The 14,638-nt window shown below is 34.4% G+C and overlaps 2 protein-coding genes across 8 annotated transcripts in view; one reads left to right on the plus strand and one right to left on the minus strand.

Annotated features, from left to right (window-relative positions):
- Fbxo8 (F-box protein 8) overlaps positions 1 to 7,123 on the minus strand; it is a 54,167-nt gene extending 47,044 nt beyond the window's left edge. Inside the window, exon 1 of the mRNA XM_076853676.1 lies at positions 6,579 to 7,123. The gene's annotated coding sequence lies outside the window, so the exon portion shown is untranslated. The remainder of the gene's footprint in view (positions 1 to 6,578) is intronic.
- The window catches only part of Cep44 (centrosomal protein 44), a 35,620-nt gene continuing 27,944 nt past the window's right edge, over positions 6,963 to 14,638 (plus strand). For 2 of the 7 annotated variants that reach the window (XM_076853670.2, XM_076853673.1), the window contains exons 1-3: positions 6,966 to 7,405; positions 8,616 to 8,735; positions 9,633 to 9,664. The gene's annotated coding sequence lies outside the window, so the exon portion shown is untranslated. Of the gene's footprint in view, positions 7,406 to 8,615; positions 8,736 to 9,632; positions 9,665 to 14,638 lie in introns of all 7 variants that reach the window. The other 5 variants (XM_076853675.1, XM_076853674.1, XR_013091175.1 and 2 more) reach the window with 5 other exon arrangements.

Genomic DNA, 14,638 nt, shown 5'->3' on the forward strand with positions numbered 1-14,638 from the left:
ACAGCTGATTTTGGATGTAGTTTTCTCATTGAAAAAAAGAATTATGGTCTTAGTTTAAACAAGTATGTGATAGCATAGCATAAGGGAACTTCTACCTAGAAAGTAGTACAAATTAAAGATTAATTGCCAGCAACTATACCAGTTATTAATTTATAAGAACTAGATAGTTTTCTGTACTGCTTACTTCTAGTAAATGGCAACAATCCTAAAAAAGGTAGTGTATTTTACTGTATGACGTGTTTTCAAAAGAGTCTTTCCACAAAAGAATAAGATAAAAATAATTTCATTAATAGCTGTATATCTAATATAAAGCAATCTGTAAAATATTAGTAGGTTTAATCAAAATATTTACATGTAACATGTTAAATAACAAAGCATTATTCATATTTTAAAAGGGTAGGTGTACTAATGCTTTTAGTAATTTGATGGCAGTGAGCATTCAAAGGGTATATGCTATGAAGACAACTGTATGTAATGAAGAAGAATGGTTTATATATACCGTTCAGGATATAAAATCTTCCTAGTGGAAAATGAGAAGAAAAAAGGCTGAAGGTCTCAAAAAGCACTCTCATTAAATACTTTTTGTTTGAGGCAAACCAGTTCCATCAAGCACCTTTGGAAAAACAGTGTTATACCATTTAGGTAATGACTGATAGACATATAAATAGTCTCATTTAAATACTCATTATAATTTTCTTCAACATTTCTTTGGCATCCAAATAGTGAAATTTGTAAAGACCTGTTCTATCTCAAAGATCTAAAATGTGTAAAAACAGTAATCTCTTAAAACACACATTTTATTCAATTTTAAAGATAAGGAATTTCATTTATATGTCCCCAATATTTTTTCAAGAAGAAAGCAACAATTTAATTTTTGGTTACTTAAGTTTAAAAATATTTAAGTGGTATCAAGTGATATTATTCAATGGCCTATTGAGAGAGAATCTGTGAGAAAATATTTTGAGACATTTATAATCAAATTGGCAGCCCATTTATTTCTCTACTTTCAAAAGAAAAGACCACCAAAGTAGTTTACAATAGAGTGGGTAGAGAAATTTTTAAAAGAAAAGAAAAAAAAACCTGATAACCAATCACACTCCTAAAATTTAAGGGCAACAATTGTAGAGGAAAGAAAGAAGGGTAAATCCACAAGGAGGTCTTTCTAAGGAGAAAAGGGAAATAGCTAAGTACTAAGAGGTCACAAGGTACATTAAACACATAAAAAAGGCCCCCACTCATTAAATTTAAAGATGTGGTCCTGCAAGAGCAGTTTTTCTTACTAAAAGGCATACCATTTGTAGGATTTGTTTTAATTCAAAAAGATTTACAATATAACTTTGTTTTCTGAAGTTTTTTTCCTGTTCTTTAATTTCATTCTATAATGAATGTTATCAAAATGGTAACTAAATAAACATAAAAATTAAGATGTATTATTTAAATCCTAAACAGAAATATGAGAATTTTAGGCTTAATTTCATTAACTTGTTTTGAAAGAAATGTACTATCATCTGTGTTAACTTGTAGATAAAATAAATTTATCACACTTTTTGCCAGTATTACCTTTAATTATACTGGTTCTTATTGCACTATCATTCACTTAGAACAACTGTAATCAGCAGCACCCATGACAGTATATCCCAACTATCCAACTCCCCTCCTCAGTGTACATCAAACTCTCATGCCCACTAACTATAATAGCTAGTCATATGAGCACTGTGGAATTAAAAAACAAAACAAATATCATAATTCTCATAGAACTTATTTTTTTTACATAAAAACAAGATATTGAATTTTGAGAGTAGCCTGAAATAATAGGAAAGTCAGAAATGTGATGAGAAACATTTAATAGTGAAAAGAAACCAATATAAAACATGGATTTTATTCAGACTGTTTCTTTAGTTAGATGTGAGAATTGGGGAAAAGATTTAAATTTTGAAAACCCCAACTCCTTACCTGTAAAACAAAGGTTTTGAACTTGATCATCTCCAAAGTCTCTCTTAGCAATAAAATTCTATGGTTCCAAGAGCAATTAGACCAGAAAAAGAAATAAAAGAGATATCCAAGCTGGAAAGAAAGAAGTAAACTCATCTCTGTTTACAGATGATTTGATCTTATATGTAGAAAACCATAAGAATTCTGGAAAAAAACTTAAAAACTTATACATGAATTCAGCAAAATACAAGAAAATAAAATCAACACACAAAAATCACTTGTATTTCTATGCACTACTAATGAACAAATTGAAAGGGAAATTAAGAAAACAATTCCATTTATAATAGCAACAAAAAGTATACAATACTTAGGAATTAACTTAACCAAGCAGATGAAAGAACTTTACAATGAAAGGTTCAATGAAAGATACAATGAAAGAAATGAAATAAGTCACAAATAAATAGAAACACATTCATATTCATGGATTGGAAGACTTAATATTGTTAAGATGTCAATACTATTTTAAAACAAGTGAAATAAGCCAGTCATAAAAAGACAAGTAATGATCCTGCTTATATGAAGTATCTAGAGTAGTAAAAATCACATATATATAAAGTAGAATGGTAATTGCCAGGGACTGGGGGTGGGATGGGAATGGGTTGTTGAATGTGTATAGATTTTCTGTTTTACCAGATGAAAAGAATTATGAAGCTGGAGGATGATGATTGTAGGCACAACATTATGAATGTATTTAATTAAAATGATTGAGGATGAAGTTTATGTTATATGTATTTTAACCATACTGGAAAAGCGGGAAAAATAATCCTATGCTCCTATAAAAATAAAATGTTGAGAAAAAACCCTAAAAATATATAAAATGAATAAGTAACAGAGATGGGTGTATGTGTTTATGTCTTTAGCATTCATCCTTCCTATTTCTTTTCCCCCTGTCTTCCTGACTTCTAGGATTCACTGCTCAGTATGAGCCGATAGGGGCTCTCCAAGCTTGGTTTTCTTGCTAAAATCTGGTTCTTTCATTAAAAAATAAAGAGAGAGAGAGAGAGAGAGAGAGAGAGAGAGAGAGAGAGAGAGAGAGAAAAAATATGAATATGAATATATATGAAAAGAGACCAGTACATATATACCTATACAACTTAGCAAGGCCTCAAATTTGTGATCCTGTCTCAGCCTCCTGAATCCCTAGGATTTTAAGTGTGTACCACCATGCCTGTCTTCTTCATTCAAATAGTTTATGAAATCCTATATATTCAATTCTTGAAGAATACACAAACCACTAAGTGCAGATCTAACCTACCTAAATCTGCTGCCTAAACTTAAAACCACATCTTTTTCTATCTCTATATAACTAAAATACTTTGCCCCAAATATGATATAAATTTACTCAAGTTAATAAAAGATGTTTTAGTTTATTATAAAATGTTTGTCAAGAAATTTGTCAGAAAAACAAAACATTGAGAGAAAACAAAACAGGAACCAAATTTCCATAAATAGATGTATTCATTAAAAAGTTTAAAAAATATTACATAATAGTCCAATGAAAAAGCAACATGAGTTACATGTAAATTTTTTATACTTCAGTGCTAATGATTTTGATGCATTATTGTGACTAGAAGAACCTCTGTTTCCAAATCTGCATATAGATGTAGAAAACATTATATACTTTTATATGAGTGGTTGTTTATAGAGTCATAAATTTGAAAAAATTCAAAAGCATTGTGAGCAAAGAAAAGAGGAATGTTTAGGTAATTCAATGTTATATATATATATATAATGTGAAATGAAGAAAATATTTTTAATCTAGAAAAAACAAGGTAATTACACAAAACTGATCCTCACTAAACTGATCATATGTTAAAAAATTATGATGAACATTTTGGATTACCTGGAAGTTATTTCTGTAAAATATTTTTTTTTTTGGATGGAAACATTTAAACTGTACCATTTTTTCAAGATTCTGTTTAAAATTGTGCAGGCATCTAGAGGACCCAACATTGTATCTGTAAAGTAACTTCAACCTACTATAAATAAATTATGTTAACCTGATAGAGAGCAAAGATTTAAAAGCCAAATTTATAATCTGCAAATTGCCATATTCAAATTGGTGGTAAGCACATGAGGTTTGAGAGACAAAAAATAATATTTTACTAACAGATAAGAATTTACAATATCCTTCAAACCTGGAGAAAGCATAATCAATCTGACATTGGGTCATAGCCAAAAGGTGGACATAATAAAGTCTGAAGCCTGTATCTTTCATTTCCAACAAACTTATATGATTTACTAACAAATTGTGCTTGGGATGCTATGTGCAGCCCCATAACACAGGAAGAGGGTTGATACCTGCCACCTAAAGACACTTAAAACATCCAAAATGCATTTTCTTTTTTTTTTTTTTGGAGGGGGGTTCTAGGGATTGAACACAGGGTCTCACTCATGCTGGCAAAGAGTTCTAGCATTAAACTCTATCCACAGCTCTTTTCATTTTTTTAAACAGTCTCCCTAAATTGTAATCCTCCTGCCTCAGCCTCTGAATTAGCTAGCATTAAAGGCATGAGCCACCATACCTGGCCGAAATAAATTTCTAAGACAAACCTCTCCCAATACAAAGACCATCAGTGATCAACATTCTCTCTATATTTATTCCTAGCCCCTTCCTGATCCCTTACGACCTTAAAAGCCATCTTTGCTCATGTTTATTTTGAGCCAATTTCAACCATACAAAAAGGGCAGTGGGTAAGAAACACACAATCTCCTGTAGGTATATGCTCTGCTTATGTAGACCCTAAACACAAAGATCCTCTCAAACATATCATGTCTCAAAGTATTCCAAGAGAAATATAAAGTATGCCTCTTTAGATAATTAGTATGAAAAAAGATAAAAACTTTTTCCAAGAGAGATAATATTAGTACAACTTTGTTTATTTCTTTACAATCTAAATTTTCCTTGTCAGACTGCATTTCTCTTGGACACATTTTTTTTTAAAGAAAGAGTGAGAGAGAGGGAGAGAGAGAGAGAATTTTAATATCTATTCTTTAGTATTTGACGGACACAACATCTTTGTCTGCATGTGGTGCTGAGGATTGAACCCAGGCCGCAGGCATGCCAGACCAGCGTGCTACCGCTTGAGCCACATCCTCAGCCCTTGGACACATTTTTTGCTCAGTTATTCTAATCTGTTAATTCCTGAAAGTTACCAGCCAGGGTATCTATGTTAGGTAGTGTCTAAAAGGGCACCCAGTGATCCCTGTCTTAGGGATTCATGTACTTGTGTAATCCCTTCCCTCTCCATTTTGGGTCATACTTAATGGCTCACTCCTAACAAATCAAAATGGCAATAGTGACGCAATATCACTTCTGAGATTAGGTTATAAAAGACCACAACCTTCTATTTTGGATGCTCTCTCTATTGTTTACCCTGGGGGAAGCCAGCTGCTACATTATGTGAGGCAGCCTTTCATGAAGTGGGGAACTTAGATTTGCCAAGATCCATATAAATGCACTTGGAAGTGGAGTCTTCTTCACCTCAGAGGAGCCTTCAGATGAGATCATAACCCCTAATTACAGCTTGATGGAACCTCATAAAACAACCTGAGCCAGAGGCTCTCTGTTAAGCTGTGCCCTAATTCCTGAGGCACAGAAACTGAGATAATGGATGTTTGTTGTTTTAAGCTGGGGTAAATAAGGGTCATAGTTTGTTACTCAGCAATAGATAACAAAGTACCTCATCAAACAAATTGTCAGGTTAACTAGACAAAAATGAAATCTTATGAATCAACCTGAAAAATATATCAAAATCTGTTTATTCTTCATTCTGAAACCTGACATATTTTTAAGTCATTTTTATGGAGGGGTGATCTCTTATCTTAGAAATATAGTTACCACACTCCAAACATTAAAAGAAGAGGAAGAAATGCTGAGATGGAAAACAAATTGGCTTCACTTGCAATAAAAGGTCATGATTAATTAACCCAGGGAGAAACACCTAGAATCCTTAAAAACTATAGTTGTAAAACAAGTAGACTCAATTATTAGACACACAGAACCTAAAATAAAACCAAAAAAGTCAAATGACAGAGAATTGGGATTCTTTTGTGTAATTTTGTCCAATTAATAATATTTATTATGCATCATGTGAGAGACTAAAGCCCAGTTACAACAAAACAAAAAAAGACGAATTAAAACCTTAACAAATTTTATACCAAAATTTGCTTGTTGTAACGTCAACTGTAATTGCATTCATAAAAGAACCAAAAAATGTGGTAAGGCACCCAAATAACACCTAAAAGCAACACTTGGGCTTAAATAAAGTAACCCTTGCTGTTTCTCGGTTTTATTTCGAAATGAGGCTGGGTCACCAACTGGAGTCCCAAGCTGACCTATACCCCAATGGCCTAGAAACAGAAGGAACGCCCATTCCCGCCTCATGGCACTGATTCTTCACTTTAATAAGCCATCACTGCTGTCACTCAAGATACGTTACACTGTCATTGGTCGTAAACTCTTACAGATCGGCCAATTTCTGCCAACTGGCAAGCACTGGCTGTCTTTATTTCCGTGAAGAAAAGTGAGGGTAAACAGGCAAAAGAGATAAATAGATATAAAATATCTAGGCTGACGCTAGTACCTGAGCAACCTGCGATCTCCACCGCCGCCGCGACGAGTCGGCCTCTGGGCGGGGGCTTTATGCCAAAAAGAAAATGGCTCAGCCAGGAACTGATGCCCAGGCCATGGAGAAGTGTGTCCAAACTTTACTAGTTCACGCCGGTGAAGATGACGGTGGCGAGAGTATCAGAAACAGCCCTACACCCGTATGAACACGGAACACCTCAAGATGCAGGAGCCAGAGCTGCGGACTGTCCCAGTTTTGACGTTTCCTATTGTTGCCGGAAGTGACGTTCGGGTTCTGACCCTTAAAGAAGAAGCATTTTAATTCCCGTTGTTTACGATTCGCTGCAGATTCCTTGTTTCTCGCTTCTTAGTCCGAGCTATTCTGTCCTTTTAAATTATACTGATTAATAATCTGCAACTTAGTATCGCACCGGCCGTTGAGGAGGCCTTCTACAGAGTCAAGTCACCTCAGAATCTGGACGAACGGACCATGGAATCTGCAGCGAGGAATCCTAGAGCGCCAAAGAGCCCGCCGCTTTGAAGATCTTGCCGCGGTGCGCGGCGGGCTCGAACTCGTTCTTCCAACACAAACGGTCGGCGCGAGAAGCGCGCTGGGGCTCCAGCTCTGGCCTTGAGGGAGTACCTGCTGGAGACTAGTTCCAGTGATGGGCTCCGGTTACAGATGCCCTTTCTCCCCTTCTTGTCGTGCTGGACTAGAGGTCTTCTTTGCTCGGGGGCTGCCGGATGAGCCCCGGGGAGCCTGCGGGGCTGCGCACTAGTTTGGACAGAGGTCGCCTCTCTCTGCTTTCCTCACCGAGACCCCGGGTGGAGGCGAAAGAGCAGGTCTGTCTCTTCACCCTTTTAACTTAAATTACGGAAGGGGAATCCCGAATGTGCCTTGCCTGTATACCCGCCTGGTGTATGCTTTTAATAGCGACGAGGTAGAAAATATCGTAGCTGCTTAATCAGATTTAAACTGTGGCTTGGGATAGAGAAGTTACAGTCTTGAGATCAGTGTAACGGATGGATTCCTAGTGGATACTCTGAGCTGAGGATGCATCGGGCTCCTCTAAAATACTGATGGGAAGGAAGAGTTGAAAGTAATTGGTTTTTCCTTGCTTGCGTTTTCCAGGTGTTTAAAATATTTCTCCATCTTAAGAATTACAGATTTTCCTCTCACTATAAAAAGAACTGTCTTGAATTTTAATTCTTTTTTTATATTCTGTAATTGGGGTGTCGTAGAATATTTTTCCAGAAGTATTCGCAAACCTTTACACAGTTATTCCCTTTTCCCCCAGTTTCCTCAATGCTTTCCCTTCCTCAAACTTTTCTCCATATCACTTAGAACAGTATTTCCTTAATATCTTTTGTGGAAATTTACACAAATATAATTTTTTCTCATCTTTATTCCTCTTGTTTTTGACGCATGGTTTTTAGATAATATAAATCGTTGAATCTATGCCACAAACTCTTTAACCATCCACACTAATTTATACAATTTAGTTGTTTGATTCTAACAAAAATCACTTTGAGTCCTGTGACATCCCATTGGGAGGCATCATTTTAATGATCTTAAACTGCTAGGTGATTGAGCTACATTAAAAATCCTAAATATTTTACTTAATAATATATATTGTTTTATCCCTTTCTCATCAATTCACTCGGACAAATTTGACTTGTAGACAGAACTCTAGGGGAAGCTAGCCAGCAATATTGAGACCTTAATGACTGAATCTGTGCTACAAGCTGAGTATTGCCTCCTTTGAATTTTCTTTGACAAGGGTAAACAGGTGAAAACGTTAATCACATTTTTTAAAGCAAAAAATTAATTTTCGTTTCCAAAAGTACTCTGTTAAAATATGCATAAGTAATAGATCAGCTTCTTTCAATATCTTAATTTTAGTGTTTTCTCCTCCCCCCCCCCCCTTTTTTTTAGCAAAGCCCTTCAGGGAAATGTACAGCAGGAGCTGTAAATTTTTTCTGTAATACTCAATTTTTTAAAATTTCTTCATTTTTACTATTCTGTCTTATCACTTATCTCCTTCACCTACAGATCCAAGCTGTACTTGTATCTTACTCTTCTTCAAAATATGTATTCTACTGGTACTGAAGAGGATGTGTTCCAGGGACATACTTTGTTGTCAGAAATTCCATTACCAGAGGTAGAAATAATGTAAGAGTCATGGAAATGTGTTTCAGGACTTCAGAAAAAGGAAAGATACCACAAAATTGCATGTACTGGGATGATGAGATATACATTTGGAGGGACTAAACGAAATCTGTGGGAGAGATACCTTTTACATTAAAGTTAGAGAATGTCTTTCAGTAAGAAAGTACCTGAGAAGAATTTTACGAAGTTAGATAGGTCTGGAACCTGAAAGAGTTTCAGACATATGAAATTGTTCAGTGGCAGAATCCAAGAATTTTTTTTTTTTTGGCAGTTACAACCAGATTAGTTTCCATTTCATTTTTTCTCAGCTAAATAAAGGCTGATCTTGGGAAAACTGTTTCCGTATGTCCATCTACACCCATGCCTCCTATAAGATGTTAGCTAAAGCTTACCTTCTTGACCAGTATTTTGTATAATTTGATTTTGAGATTGGTTATTTCCCATTTGACTATAACCCAAATTCCCTTTGCCTACAAATGTTAATTTGTTTAGGTGGTATAATTGAGTGGCTGAAAATAGTGACTGAAGTGATCATGGAAGAATGGTAAACATTTATTCAAGAACCTATTCTTCACCATGTTGATAAAGGAGAACAGGCTAAAAATAGGACAGTAGTTTTCCTCAAGAGAGGGAATAGTTGCTCTACCCTGGAGAAATGGCTACAGAAATGGGTGGCAAGGGTCTTAACATAGAAAGCTTACTAAATTTAGGATTTTGCAAATTGGTAGCCTTAATACCTCTTTATGTATAGATTCAGACAAGGTGTGTAAGAGAATGATTTATATTCTGATTGCTATTGAAATACAGACTAGGGGGGAAAAGATCACACCAACTACTTCACCCAATTTATGAATTATTCTGTTTTGTTTTGTTTTTAATGTCAATGACTTCATTTTAAAGGAGCTTCATTCTCAGAAGATTCATTACTCAAGGTATTGTTATGTATTATTTTCCTTTTATGAAGTGTCAATGAATAGTTATAGATATTTTTAAATATGTTTTTGAATTTTGCCTCATTGATTAAATTTATGATTCAAAACCTGTTTATCTCCATCATGCAAAAGTTCTTAACAAATTGTCTATGTGTTTATTTTATGAACCTCCTTTGGAAACAACCTCCTTTGGGAATTTTGTAGTCCATTCAGTAAAATGAGTAATTTAGAAATAAGTTTCATGGTATTATTTTGGGAGAGGGGATTTTTTAAAAAATGGTCTTTTATAAAAAATCTCAAAGATCATGCTTGTGTGTATGTTTGGGTGTTTCTGTTATGTTCATTTTTCAGAGTCACTTCTCTTTCATAGATCCCTATATACATCAGCTTTAGAAGATATCAACAATAAATTTTACAAAGTAATTGTACTGATTTACTTTTTTCACATCATTGTGTTAAGAGTTTCACATGCACTACCGATTCATATTTTGGATTTACTTCATAATTTCCTAAGGATTAATGAGATTGAGTATCTTTTTACATGTTAGGTCTTATAGTTTTTGCTGTGATCTCTTGCCCATTTTTCTATTGAGCATCTTTTTTTCTCCCCTTATTGTTTTGTAGATTTTTTTTACATGTTTTACATAAGATTATTTTTGTTGGTTATATGTATTGCCAGCATCATCGTCCATTCAATGACCTTTCAGAGTATCTTTTGATGAGCAGAAATTACTAATTTTAATGTGGTTCATTTTATCAGTCATAAGACATCTTTCTCTTCCTGAGATCCTGAAAATATTCTCCTCTGTGATCTTCACAAAGCCTGGTTGTTTGGCCTTTGTATATTGTTCATTATAAGATTTTCTTTATTTCTTTCAAGTTTGGATTATATTGATTGTATTTTATTGAAGTTAGATCTTCAATAAACCCTTTGTGAAGGTTGTAATATAGATTTCAAGATTTATGTGGATATTTAGTTGATGTATTACCATTGGAAAAGACTATAGTTTTTTCACTGCTACTCACTATTGTCACTATTTTGAATATATATGCTGGTTTTGGACTTGGTTTTGTGTCATTGTTCTGTTTGTACATCTTTTCATGAATTCCAAATTTAATTTCATAAAACATATTCATAATGAATGATTTAAGTCTTCCAATTTTGATCTTCCAGATTTCTTAGTTATCCTTTAGCTTTTGCATTTCTGTATAAATTTTAGTCAGCTTGTCAATTTCCACCCTCAAAAACCTGTTTTGTGTGTGTGTGTGTGTTTGTTTGTTTAGTGGTAGTAGGAAAGGATTGTTTTAGTCAGATTTTTTGCTTTTGTGACTAAAGGATCTGACCAGAACAATTTTAGGAGGAAAAGTTTATTTGAGGGCTCATGGTTTCAGAGGTCTTAGTCCATAGAAGGCTGGCTCCATTCCTTTGGGCTTCAGGTGAGGCTGAACATCATGGTAGACAAGTGTGGCAAAGGGAGGCAACTCACATGGCAATCAGAAAGCAGGGAGAGACTCCCCTTGCCAGATAAAAATATATACCCCATAGCCAAGCCCCCAATGAATCACTTCTTCCAGCCACACCCCACCTGCCTCCAGTTACCACTCAGTTAATTCCATCAGGGATTAATTCACTGATTAGGTTTAGGCCATGGCCCAATCATTTCTCTTCCAAAGCTTATATTGTCTCGAATGTGAGCTTTTGGGGGAACACCACATCTGAACATTAACAGGGATGCATTGAATTTATGTATCAATAATCTATTGAGTCAATCTTTGATCAAAATGTTGCCTCTTCTCTAGATCTTCTTCAATGCATGTCAATAAAGTTTTATAGTTTTGTTTTGAGATCTTACCCATCTTTTCCAGATTTATTCATGTTTGATATTTATTGAGGCTATAGTGAATTATTGATAGATGTCATTTAAAAACATTTTCTATTATTTGAGGGATACAGAGACATGCAATTGAGTTTTGTGTATTGGCCCAGTATTCAGCAAACTTGCTAAATTTACTTATTATTTCTTTTGGATTTTTTCACATGCAGTTTATTCAGTGTGATGTCAAACAATAATGACATTTTTATTTCTTACTTTTTAATATTTTTTCCTTCTTATATTTTTGTACTATCTAGGAGTTCCAGTTTAATGTTGGAAAAAAGTGATGACAGTAAATATGCTTGCCTCTACCCAATCTCGGAAGAAAACTTGGTATTTCATCATTGAATACGATGTTTGTAGTAGATCTCCCCACACCTCACCCCACCTCTTTTTTTTTTTTTTTTTTGTACTGGAGATTGAACTCAGTGGTGCTCTACCACTAAGCTACATCCTCAGACCTTTTTTATTTTTTGACACAGGATCTCACCAAGTTGCTAAGGGTCTTGCTAAAATTCTGAGACTTGCCGTCCTCCTGAGACTTGCCATCCTCCTGCCTCAGCCACCCAGGTCACTAGGATTACAAACATGAATCACAGCACCCAGCTGCAGTAGATTTTTTTTTTTTTTTTTTGGTAGATATCCTTAATCAAATGTAGGCAATTCCCCTCAATTACTAATGTTCTAAGAATTATAAATGTTGGATATTTTCATATACCTATTGTTCAGTATAAGATTTTCTTTATTTCTTTCATGTTTGGGTTATATTGATTGTATTTTGTCTTGTACTTGGGTTATAATTCAATAGTTATGAATTTTGGTGCTCCAGTTATTTCAGTTTGTAACCATTAGGAACTCTTTTTTGGCTCCTATGTCCCTTTGACATAACCCTTCAAAATTTTCTTTGTAGAGTGTTTTTGTTTTTCCTGAAAACTACATAATGCTTCAGTTCATCTTCTATATTTCCTACCCCAGTCCTAGAATTGAACATTTCTTCAAGGAGCCCTGATTTCTTGTATTGTAGACATCAAGATCTAGATGCTAGTTTGCCATAGGATTGCTATGCTTGTTGCTGAAGGATGTTACTTTCAGAAACTTTCACTTGACAGAGAAACAAAATATATGTGTATATATTGAGCACTACACAGGTTAAATATCTCTTATCCAAAATGTTCGAGGATCATAGTGTTTTAAATTTTGGAGTTTTTCAGATTTTGGAGTATTTGCATAGGGTATTGGTCAAGCATCTCTAATCAAAAAATCTGTGATTTGAAATGATGAGAATCTGAAACTTTTTGCATATAGACATGATGATCAAAAAGCTTCAGGTTTGGGGAGTGTTTTGGATTTGGGGTTTTGGCTTAAGATTGTTCCAGGTGTGTGCACATATCAATAAATCTTTCTATTTGAAATGATTGGTATCAATATTACGGTAAACATGTTGATACTGATTTTTCTAACTATAATCAGTTAACACATAGAGCTAATTCTAGTGTACTCCACTTACCTGTAAAATTCCTCTTAAACCTGGTTCCCATTATGCAATCATCAATATACCTAATTTTAAACTTCAATATATCTCTTTAAGAGTATCAGAATTTTTATCTCATATGCATGTAGGCAAAAACTTTATGAACCAGAGTGCAGTGTTTATGTGTTGTTGTTTTTGCCTTTAATGTCACAGACTCTATTCAGTTTTCACCCATCCCCTTTAATGCAGTTGTTTCATACATTGGTAATGTAATTCGATTACCCTTTCACAGTCTACACTCGATCCTGTGCAGTTTCCTAAATTATTTTTAAAATTTTTGCATCCATTAGCATTCACTCTTTGGACTGCAGAATTTCATGGATCTTGATGAAGGCATAATGTCATTTATCTATCTATAAGATATCACAACGAGTAGATTATCTCTCTAAATTAATACCCTATATTTCACCTATATATCTTACTCTTCTCCCTCTGAATCTTTGGCAACTATTGACCTTTGTGTTTTTTTATTGTCTCTATAGTTTTACTATTTACAGAATGTCTTCTCTTTGAAATTGTCTAGTAGCCTTTTTGGACTTGCTTTTGCTTAGAAATATGAATTAAGATCTATCTATGTCCTTTTGTAGCTTGAAAAGTCATTTCTTTTTATTGTTAAATAATATTCCATTGTGTGGATATACATTACTGTAATACGCCTCAGGTTGTCTCGGTTGCTTTCACTTTTGAGTGATTATGAATAGAATTGTTGTACACACTGATTATGTAGGATTTTATTCATACATAAATTTTTGTTAAGTTAGTGGATAAATGAGTACTATAATTGCCGAATGTGTGGTAAGACTATGATTAGTTGTGTAAGAAACTGCCAAACCATCTCCCAAAATGTCTATACTACTTTGAATTCTCACTAGCAATAGAGTTTTGTTTCTTCATATCCTCAAATACATTTGGTTATCAATAGGCTTATTTTTGTTGTGTTTTGTTTTTGGATTCTAGCAATTCTAATAGGTGTGCAGTAGTATCTTGTTATGGTTTGGATATGACATGTCCTCCAAAAGTTCCTGGATTAATGCAGGAATAGTCAGAGTTGATTATATTAGATTATAAGAGCTGTGACCAAATCAATCCATTCTAGTTTGAATGGACTAACAGAGTGGTAACTCTAGGGAGTGGAGGTCACTAGAGGAAGTAGGTCACTGGGGCGTGTCCTAGAAGGGTTTGTCTTCCTTGTAACCCATTCCCCCTTCTCTTTCTGCCTCCTGGTTGCCATGAAGTGAATAGCTTTCCTCTGCCAGAACCTTTGACCATGATGTTCTGCCTCAACTTGGGAGCCCAGAGCAATGAGGTCTGTCAACTATGGACTGACATTTCTGAAATCCTGAGCCTCAAGTAAATTTTTCCTCCTCTAAGTTGTTCTTCTCAGGTATTTTGGTCATAGCAGAGAAAAGCTGATTAACACATATCTCATTGTTTTATTTTTAAATTTGCAATTACCTGATGATATGTTGAGCATCTATTTAAATATTTTATAAAAATTTTTAAAATTTTTTTATTGGTACATGTGAATTATACAGAATAGTGAGTTTTCTTGTATCCTCTTTCTACATG

Source organism: Callospermophilus lateralis, chromosome 4 (genome assembly GCF_048772815.1).
Source record: "Callospermophilus lateralis isolate mCalLat2 chromosome 4, mCalLat2.hap1, whole genome shotgun sequence".
In the NCBI taxonomy this organism is placed as follows: domain Eukaryota; kingdom Metazoa; phylum Chordata; class Mammalia; order Rodentia; family Sciuridae; genus Callospermophilus; species Callospermophilus lateralis.